Source organism: Octodon degus, unplaced genomic scaffold, assembly GCF_000260255.1.
Source record: "Octodon degus isolate 3935 unplaced genomic scaffold, OctDeg1.0 scaffold00044, whole genome shotgun sequence".
Taxonomy (NCBI): Eukaryota; Metazoa; Chordata; class Mammalia; order Rodentia; family Octodontidae; genus Octodon; species Octodon degus.
In genome coordinates, this window is record NW_004524620.1 from 1686747 (window position 1) to 1697481 (window position 10735).

Consider the following 10735-nt stretch of genomic DNA (forward strand, 5'->3'; position numbering starts at 1 on the left):
CACTAAGAAGAATATATGCAGTGTATTATTTGTTGAAAAATTTAAAAAAAAAGTATAGAAGAGTAAAGAATTAGAGGAAACAGGGGAAAAGGAATAAAAAAAGAAAGACATAGGGGAATAAATGACAAAGGAAGAAGGAATTAACACTAGATTAGAATCTCCCCAAAAGCAAAATCATTTGTCAGAGGAGAAATGTTTCTCCTGATTCAATCTTCATATTACTGTTTTCAGATGCAGCTATATTCGTAAGAAGTCATTAAGCATTGGTCATAAAAATAAGTACAGGATAACGTTATATTTATATTCAGTCATTAAATTTGCCCATAAAATAGGGGGAAAAATAAGGAAACTAGAACACTTCAGTCTCCTTAGAGAATGGTGGCTGACTTGCCACCTACTTCAGCAGTGTTGCTGTCTCGTGGCTCCTTAGTTGCTGCTTCTCTTTTAGACTTCCCTTTCTTTTTGTGGTCTTAGCATGGATTGCACACTTACACCCAAATCCATAGCATCCCTTCTGCTCAGGAGAATCAGATGCTCGCCTTGCAGCGCTCTGGCCTGAGCAGATGTGCACAGTGTGGCCAAAGAAGTACAGTTAGAGACTTGGCTGAAATCTCATGGGGTACAGGGATCCTTGTCCTATATCAAAGAGATCACTGGCCAATGTTGCAAAGGATTATGTACAAATTAACTGCGGGTATGAGGCTCTGTGTTTGGGGGAATGAATTGGCATAACCATAGTATAGTTTTACTGTGTATTTTAAAAATTCATATGAATTTGAAAATTTATTACTTTTTTAATGTATTTGGTTGATACAGGGTCTCATTATGCAGCTCGGACTCATAGTAATCCTCCTGCTTTCAGCATCCTCAGCGCTGGGATTATAGGCATGTGCCACTACACCAGGACTCTGTGGCCAGCTCAGCATGCCCTGGGCACAGGTCTGGCGCAGCATGTTGTGCCAGGGATGGAACCCCAGTCTGTACGCTTGCCTAAGCAGGTACGTAGTCCACTGAGCTATCACACTGGCCCTAAAAATCTTTAGTCTTGAAGTAAAATAGTTTTAGTAGGATATATAAGACAAGAAGACAGGAATCTGGGGAATATAGCAAGTTAGACAAGAAAAAATAAGACTGAAAAAATCTTCAAAACTCTTCATTAATAAAAGAAAAAAGAAAAATAGCAATTTTATTGCTAAAACCTTTAATTTTCAATAGACTTTATCCTATTATTACTTGTTTTCTAACAATGTGTTATGAAAACTATAGGAATAGAATTTTTTGCCTGCATTTTGAAATCATTTTTAACAGGACAATAAAACACATTTTTTTAATCACTAGTTAGTGTAAAATCTGGGCTCTGGGTCCTGGTCTTCAAAGATTTCTTCTCATTAGACCTTGATAAATGTCTTCGAGGACTGAAGAGAGCGGGTGCTGCACCACCAGGACTCCCCTTCTTTATACAACCCAAAGAAAACTTTAAAGAAAATAAAGAACTTTGTCCTTAGAAACAAGCCATCTGTTACCAAGCAGAGCACAACAAGCAGGCATTCATGAGCCGGCATCAGCTCTGCCAGGATCTGGCTGGGCAGCCTCTGTTGCAAGCTGCCTGATCTCTTATTCCTGTACATCAGGAACAATATCAACTGGTTGATGAAAACTTTGGAAAAGTCCAAGGAAAAGCAAATGCCACAACAGAAACCAATTCAGCTGTAGCCAAGACCAGCTCTGCAAAGTTCTCTCTTTCCAGAGCAGGTCAGATGTCTCCTATTTACCACCTGCCCGCTGCCAGTGGTACCAAGAGGAACATCTTAGTTACTTCCTTGTTGGTGAGATACAACACCCAGTGTTCAGAGCTTGCAAGAGGAAAAGTTTATTTTGGCTCACTGTTTGTATGAGTGTTAGCCCAAGGCATCATGGCAGAGGGGCACTACAAAAGAGAAACAGTCAATGGTGTGGGAAAGTGAAGCACAGAGAGGGCTCACAGGAGGAACGGGGAAGACAGACCCTTTCAGATTCCATCCCTAGAGACGCACCTCCTCTTAGCAGGCTTCACAGTCCGACATCACCTTTAGCTGTAAACTCATCCTTGGAATCATCCACCGATGATGTCTCACACCATGATCCAATCATCTCCCAAATGCCCCGCATGAGGTTTTGGGAGCATGTCTAGGTAGAGGCCACAGCAAGGTGTGTTCATGCCGTGTGAGCTGTCACACGTATTGTTAAGAAAAATTAATAAAAATAATCATTCCCATTTCAAAAGAAACATAGATTGAAATCCAAGGTTGTTATTGTTTTTGTTTGCTCAGCATTTTCTCTCAGTCCCCTAAAATACATCATCAACACCACCAGGGAATTGGAGTAGCAGGCATCTTCTTCTCTATTTTCCACTCTCGATATCTTATCCATGTATTTCTTTTATAATTATGTAGAGAAAATTTATATCAACGCTTTGGAATAATTATAAAGGAGTGTTATAGTCATTTTTTAAGCTTTGCATTTTTCTAAATACTAGAAAAAATTAAAAATAGGTGCTTTGTGATAAACAGAACTGTTCTACTTTTATGCAATACTATGTCACACTGCTGTGGTAAGTGCCAAGATGCTTCCATCTCAGGGACTTTGCAGCTCCTGTTCTCTTTGCCCAAACACTTTACTATAGAGTTTAATCTTTCTTACCTCCAAGTCTTCACTTAAATGAAGCATCACAGTTAACTTAGTTATACTGTTTTCCTTCAGTAACCTGTTTAAGGTTGTAATCTGAAAAAACAAAACTGGAATGTGTGGATGAGGAAAGAAGTAAGGAAGAGAGAAAGGGAAAGTTGAAAGGATCAAGATGCCATATATATATATAATGTAATATGTATTATGTAAATTTACACTAACTTAAAAACTTGAACAAATCTCACTCTTCCATTGCATATTTGCCTTCTTTTGCTACAGATTACCCCCGCAGAAACCATTGCCATTTACTGTTCTGTTTAATTGATTCTTGAGATGCAGACAGTAGACCCATTAAGACATGAGCTCTAGTCAGTCTGCCTAGGTTCAGTTCTGGCTCTGCCTTTCACTAGCTCCAAAATCTTGGGCAATTGCTAAATGTTATCTAGAATGGGGATGGAACGAATAGTGATGATCTCATCAGGCAGTTGTGAGGCCCAGAGCCATGGCTGGCACATACTAAGCACCACTGAACTGTTAGCAATTACACACTTATTTCCTGCTGCGAGAACATGTACTCTATGAGTGTGGTGGGTTTTATCTCTTTTGTTCATTAATATACCCCCAGTGACTAGATTAATTCCTGGCATATAGCAAGAGCTCAATCAATATTTATTGGAAAAAAATGAATCAAGGAAGGGTAAATTCAGGGGAAACAGGCAGTCCTTTCTGTGTTTAGAAACCAGAATCTGTAGTTAAGCCACATTTGGCTTCACACAAAGACACCAACTTGATTAGATTTAGTTTCTCCTCAATACTCAAATGCTTGTTTTGGCATTTTCTCACTGGGTACAAGGTAGAGAACTGACACATTTAGTTCTTCCTTCTTCATCCAGAGATTCAGGTATCAAAGTTTATAAGGAAAAAAAATACTAAATGAAAAATTTTTATTGGGTAAAGCTTAAAACAAAATTAAATAAATTTTATTTAATTTATAATTCCTATGATTTTTCTCAGGGCCAGAAACTTGATTTTGTGTCTGTGTATCCAGAAGAATTGTCCAGCAGTGGGCACCCAGATCCATGAAGGGAAGACTTGAGACAATACCAGGGCAGGACAAGGTCACCCAGGATGAAAAGCCAGGCCTCCCTCAAAGCACTAGGGACACACTCAGTACTGCAGCTGGTGGGTCAGATAATATTTAGGTGTATATCCAATGCATTTCTCCTTCTGGGGGCTCTTCCTCTGAAATAATACAGAGATGTTAAAAGAAAAAAAATGAGAGTAAAAGCTCAGCTTTTGAGTAACAAAATAAACTCTGAGCATTATGGCACACACAGTGATATGAGAGAAAAAGAATTATGAGTCTCCAATGCTTTGGTTTTGAGTTCCAAAACCCACAGTCCTGAGTGACACAGAGCGTAAAGTTTATGCCCCAAACGACAGAGGGAAAGAACACAAAGTTGGCAAGGCCAAGCTTCCCCCCCAACCTCACCCCTGGGGCAAGGTTAAATTTCTTCAGACTAGATGAGCGTGAAGTCAGAGGACAGCAAGATTTTAAACGTATAAAATGTTCAGAGATCCAGTGCCTATACCTCATTTTTGGCTGGGACCAGAAATCATGACTTTGGAAGCCCAGGCTGGTCTGGGAGGTCCGATGGTCGGGTCAGTCTGCCTTGCTTCCAGTAGAAGCAGCCAGCTTTGACTATTTCTTCAGTGTCACACAGAAGAGTTCCAATTCCTAGAAAATTTCTTCCTTGATACAAAACCACCTGTGAAGCCCCTGTATCATATGTTTGGTACAAAGATGCTCAGAACTCTCATGATAGGCCTGAAAGCAGTGTAGACATAGGTCAGATAGCAGGGCCTGCAGCTTTTGGGGTCTGAAAAAAGAGCAACATGTTAAATTATTTGTATGCTGAGGCCTTGCTGACCTGAGAGGTCCTAACCCAGGATTGGCCAGGTTCCGAGAATACTAAACAATTTGCCAGCCCAGTTGGATAGTTTTTCAAATGCAGACCAATAAAATTACCTTTCACGATAGTTGTCTTCTAATCCATTAGGTTTATGTCACCTAATCAAAAAATAACAGTGTGACAAAATCTGTGTTAAAACAGGAAGTACATTGGAGATTAACAAACAGAAGGAATGTGAAGGCTTGTGGGGAGGTGAAAGCAGAGGCCAGGGAGGGGAGGCTCCCTTTGTCCAGAGCCTGGACTCCCAAGACCCTTCCAGCACACAGGTCTGGAGAAGGAAACATCTGGAGTTGATTTAAAAAAAGCCATGACACTCAATGAGATAGTCCCAAAATAATTATGAATAGACCTAAGTAAATCTGAACTGGATGTGATTTAGTTTACGGTACTCACTAGGATACAGAAACTAGTTTAAATTCAAACAAAGAAAGTTATATTTTCTATACCTCTGAGCTTGTAAAGTGCAGATCAAATCTAGGATAGACAGAAAAAAGATTTGGTAAAGACATAACAGTTAAGTAAATAAATTAGTTCATTGAACTAGAGCAGACATTAGCAAACTATAGCCCACAACCCAAGTCCAACTTGGTTTTGTAAGTGAAGTTTTCCTGGAACAGAGCTGGACATTTACGTAACATCAATGTTTGCTTTCTATACAAAAGCAGAGTTAAACATTTGTGATTGTGATCCTATGTCCCACAAAGCCTACAATATTTATAATTTTGCCCTTTGTATAAGGTTTGCCTTGGGCCAGAGTACGATGCCAATAAAGGCTAAATTGATCTTGTAGCTGAGCTCTACTGATGTTATTTAAATTTTTTCCTGTTGTGAATAAGCTTCACTCCAGAATCCAGTACATGTGTCGCAGTTACAGACAGAATGAGAAATATGATTAACAGGAATAGGAAATAAGTGGCATATAGCTAGGTTTCATAGAAATCATGTAATCTTGTTTCATTCTAAGAACTCAGGTTCTTTAAGAAAAAGAGTGTAGAAAAGGAGCCAGATGACAATGATCTTAATTTTAATTTTTTCGCATTTTCTGGGTAACTTTGTACAAGCCATCTTGACCAGTAGTCCTCATTTATCTATGTCTGGAAGCTTTTGTGTATTTTATGCCTCAGTGTGTTGGTGCCACCAGAAAGATCCAGACAGATGGTACCACAAGAAGTTATAGCCAAGCAATGCTGCTACGCATCTCCTGGGGCGCAGTCCCTTCACAGTGCAGCGCTATCCAACCCCAGATGTCAGCAGGGTGAAAGCCTGACGTGGAATCTGAGGTTCTGCTTCCGGGTGTATGTATATATGTTGGCTCCTCTCTTCAGTTTCTAGGGTGAAAGGATAACAACATGTAAGAGGTTCCATGTAGTGAACATTGTCTTCATTATTCGCTATAAATAATAACACATTATAAGCATATTCACCATTAAGAACTTCCACCATATTACTTCCATCTTATTCAATAGGCTACCACTTGTTCTTTTTCCAGATTATTCTATAGTATTAAATACCATATAGATTAGAATTAATTACATCCTAGCCTGCATCCTCATAGCTCAGGGCACATATCTGTTTTAGAAATTACATTAGTTATGCAGCTTTTTGTACTATTTGCTTCCTTGAAGGAGTGAGTCGAACTTCAGCCCCTATCGATCTACTCCAAAGTCAATACTCAACAAAAGGAGGAGTGTTGTTAGAAATGCTCCAGTTACGAATGGATCTGAGCTGTGGAAACTGCAGGATCACTTAGGAAAGCATTGGACCCAAAGAAAAGCAGGGGTTAATTTCAGTCTATAGCAAGAAGGGTGAGGCTGGGTGTGGAATGTCCAGGGCCAAGCAATGTCTGACTGAGCAATCAGGACTAACATCGCTCAGTTGTTTAGCTTTTCCCTGCAGGCTGGCCTTGTCACTTCTGCTCTAAGCAGCATTGCTGTGCTCACAGCAGACTGTAAAGAACAAATAGGAACATCACTTCACCTTCATCTGTAATTTAATATCAGAAAATAAGAATTTTCCTAGAAGCTTTGCTATATGTAAAAAACCTGTGCATGTTCAGATTTTGGTTTTCATGGACCTGGTTCTGGGAAAAATCTTCAGGTACTGAGGGACAAATGTGGTCCATTTTGGAATGTCCATAGCATTTATGGAACCTGAAGTTAAGTGGGAAAGAGTTACAACAATCACAATCTTAGAGTGCAGAAAGACAATGTGACATTGATTAAAGATGAAAATATTCTCTTTTATGTTTTGATTGAGTATAAAGTAAAATCAAAAAAGTTTACTGTAAAGCATAACAAACACTAAGAACATAGAGATGTTCAATTTCATGTTTTTTTTTTAAATATCAAAGTGTTAGTAAGCTCATTTTAAAATAGAGTCAATAATAAAGAGGTAACTGTGAGCCTTTGTCATTTGGGGGAATCCCCAAGTACAGTCTTTTCCTATTTGAGTGATAGTGCCCACAGGCATAGATAGCACTGCAAGGACATAGTTACTCTCTGTCCTTCCTTCATGGAATTTAAACAGAAAAGGTTCTCCTTCTCCTCGTGGATTTATAGCAGAGAACAGACAGTCACAAGACCTCTCCTCTGCCAGCTGGCCCTGCCTGCCCAGGACTGTGAGCTCCCGCACCAAAGGAGGTGCAGATGTTTTCATGGAAGCCCTGAGAGGAGCTGGTACACGCAGCTCTGCAACAGCCGCGGGAGGCCTTTTGCTGGGTTCTGCTTGTTAAAAGCGCCTGTCTGCCGAACAGTGCTCCTTCTGCAGCATTTCCTTCTCCTTCGCAAGATACTAATATCAATTACAGGCTTGCAAAACGAAACCCCAACTGATGCTGTAACTGTTGGCAGACAAAGACATTTCTGTTCCCAAAATTAAGGTCAAATATAGTTTATGAAGTTATAAGACAAAAATAGGTTTGCATATATGTATTTTCTTTGCTTGCTCATCCAAAGCTAAGATTATTAGTAGTAAATGGACAACAACTCACAGAAGGAAGAATGAAACATAAATAAAGTGGTTTTCTATGAGGGATTTTAGAATTAGAGCTTTGCATAATGCTAAGAAAACAAACTCTTTCTGGTTTTTCTCAATTATTTGTACTTTGTTTCCATAGTTCCTTATCAAGTACAGAGTTTGTTTATTAATGAAAACCACTTGCAAAATATATTTCTTTATATTAATTCTTTACTTTGTTCCTACTAGTTCAGAAGTTAATAAGAACAGAAATCTCCTGCCCAACAATCGCAAATACACAAAACAAACAAACAAAAAGTCAGCTTTCCCACAGCTAATGTAGACAAGGCTAGGACTTCATGAATCAGAACTAACACACAATAATGGAAATATCGTACCCATATCTGATTTGCTGTCATATAGTTATTTAGATAACAAATAACATTCCAGGATAAGGAGCTTCTGATTCGATTTCAATCTCATGGACCAAGTAAATATAAAGTGACTGCCAACCCATCAGACATAAATCTCTGCTATCTCAATTTCATCCCCGTCTTGCAGTGAGAAAAAAAGGTAAGCGAAAGCCTTTTTCTTCCACCTTGTTTAGTACACAATTACATGGTTTAAAGAAGATAAGATTTCCAAATGGTTAGAATGGTAACATTACTCCAGCCATCGCTGAGCACCTAAAGCACTCGCCCTGCCCCCAAATGGAGACACAATGAAATAGAGCCCAAAGGAATGAAAAATGTTAATTGCTTTATGTTCTTTAATTTTGGGCTTAATGACACAGGCTGCATGCCACTGAGTAAAATACTCATTTGGAGAAAAAGACTGTTGTGTGACGTATTTCCAATTAAGGACAATTTAAAGTAATTATAAGAAAACTCTCACATACTGCACATGCCATAAAAGAAAGCAATCCACTTAGACACCAAATGAACATGTATGAGGGATGCGGGTGAGTTACAACTGCTCTGGGAGTCTCGGTTTTGCTTCTGCCTGCCCCTGCAGATTTAAATGATGACTGCAGTACAGATATTGATGAACAGATGCAGATACAAAGCCTCTGGTGTTCAGAGAAATCTTGTTGCTAATAAAGGACTCAGCCTTTGTAGCAGAAGTAACCATGGGTGTATTTGTCAATTCATTCAGTTGTCCCCAGAGGGTGGCTTTGTGATGTCACCTCTGAAAATGAAGTGACATCCCATCTTCCTGACACCAGCACCTGCCAGTGTCCTTGGCCCCAAGAAAGTAGACACTCAGCCAGTTGCCACAAGCCAATTTTCTGCCACCTCTGAGTCCACTCTCCCTTCCCTGTCCTGAATTCATCTGCTTCCTAAGCTTCCCTTCAGCTCACTTTGTTCCCCTGAGACATTACTCCAGGGCAGCAGTGTGTGGAGGAGCCGTGGTCCTTCTGACTTTTACCCAGGTGTCTTGATCCTGTCTTTTCACACTGTGGAAAAATCGTTGAGGATAGGACCATCTCTTCTGCTTCTTCACTTGACTTTATTCTTCACCCAACATGGGAGATAGCTCAGTAGAATAAGCTCTGGCCTGACATGGAAAGAATACAAACAACAGTCTACAAGCTATTCCCATAGAGCAGGACCATTCACGCGGTCCATTTCCAGCTCTCTAAGTCATAGGCAGGTAAGTATCTGCTGCCCCATTAGTCCCACGGCCTCTTTGCCTGGTTCTCCATGTGTTAGAAAAGTCCAACAGCTTTCAATTTTTAAGGCCATTACCTTGAGAAGAAACTTCTCCTGCTGGAGATTTCAGTCTGTTAGAAGAGAGAGAACTATTTCTTTGAACAATCTTAGCTGGCACCCAAATCAATCAATCAATAAATCAATCAGCATTAATTCTAATTGCCCTTAATTGTGTGTGGCTATGCTGAGTACCCATAAGGGCAGATTTGAAGTTTACCTACTCTCATATCACAAAAAATAAACTAGAAAGTAACACTCAGCACACATACTCATATATTCAGCAATGTTTACTTCATGCCTGGCAAATTTTAAAGTATTTGACATCTTTATACTACCTCAGATTCAGGGATTTCAAATATCCTCAGTTTTACAGATGTGAAAACTGAGGTATTTTCTGAATACATAAGTAATCATTATGTTTTAATACCTGCAACACAATATACATATGTATACATTATATGCACCGTCACATATACATACACACAAAGCCATACTATCCCATGTCATCTGTGTCATATGGGACGCCTGTCATGTGCATGCATGTGAACACTCACACACCCCACAGACCACAGTGATAAAAGGGAGGCTGCTAGATTTGGGGGCAGAGCACAAGCCTGCTGGGATTTCCCTTACCCTCACCAGGGTCCTCCTCGGAGCTCAGTATGAAAACCACTTTTCTAGCTCCCATCTCTCATTCTGCATATGGAGAAGCTAAGGTTCAGAGTGACACCAAAGTGCTGCTGAGACAAAACAGAACTTCCCCATTTTAGATGACAAAACTGAAGATCGGAGAAAGCATATAGTGAAAATATTGTGAGCAACAAGTAGTCAAACGGTCCTCGAACTGCTAAGATTTGCCTGGCTCTTTTGTGGTTTCTTTTCATGAGGTTCCCAACACCTTGGCACCTGATTACTTTTATCTGTCCAAGACCTTACCCTCTGGCCATACCATTTGTCATCTCCCAGACTGACAGCCTGGTTGCATACTCCTGCTTTCTAAATTTGTTAACTTTCTGTTCTTGCCCAGAATGTCCTTCCCTCTGTCACGAGCGCCACTTTCTTCCTCCTCCTACCAGGACCATGGTCCGGTTGCATCTCCTCTTGAGTCCCCTCAATGCCCACACTATGATTCCATCATCTTCCCCATCATCAGCACTGGCTTCTTGGTTGTGCACTCCAAGGTTCACAGCCTCAGTTTAGCCCATTTTGAAATTCTTCATAATGCATTATTATTATCTTTTTGGGACAGGGCCTCACTGTGCAGTTCAAGATTAGCTGTCATGAGGTGTGCTGCTGGAAACTCATATAACATATTTGAATATTTCAATTCCTTCATCCCTTTGCCCTGGACTTCTCCCTCCTCCAATCCCTTTCTCTGCTCTAAAAGTCCCCTTTCTTGTTTCCTTTTCTTTTTTCTCCCTTTCTCTCTCT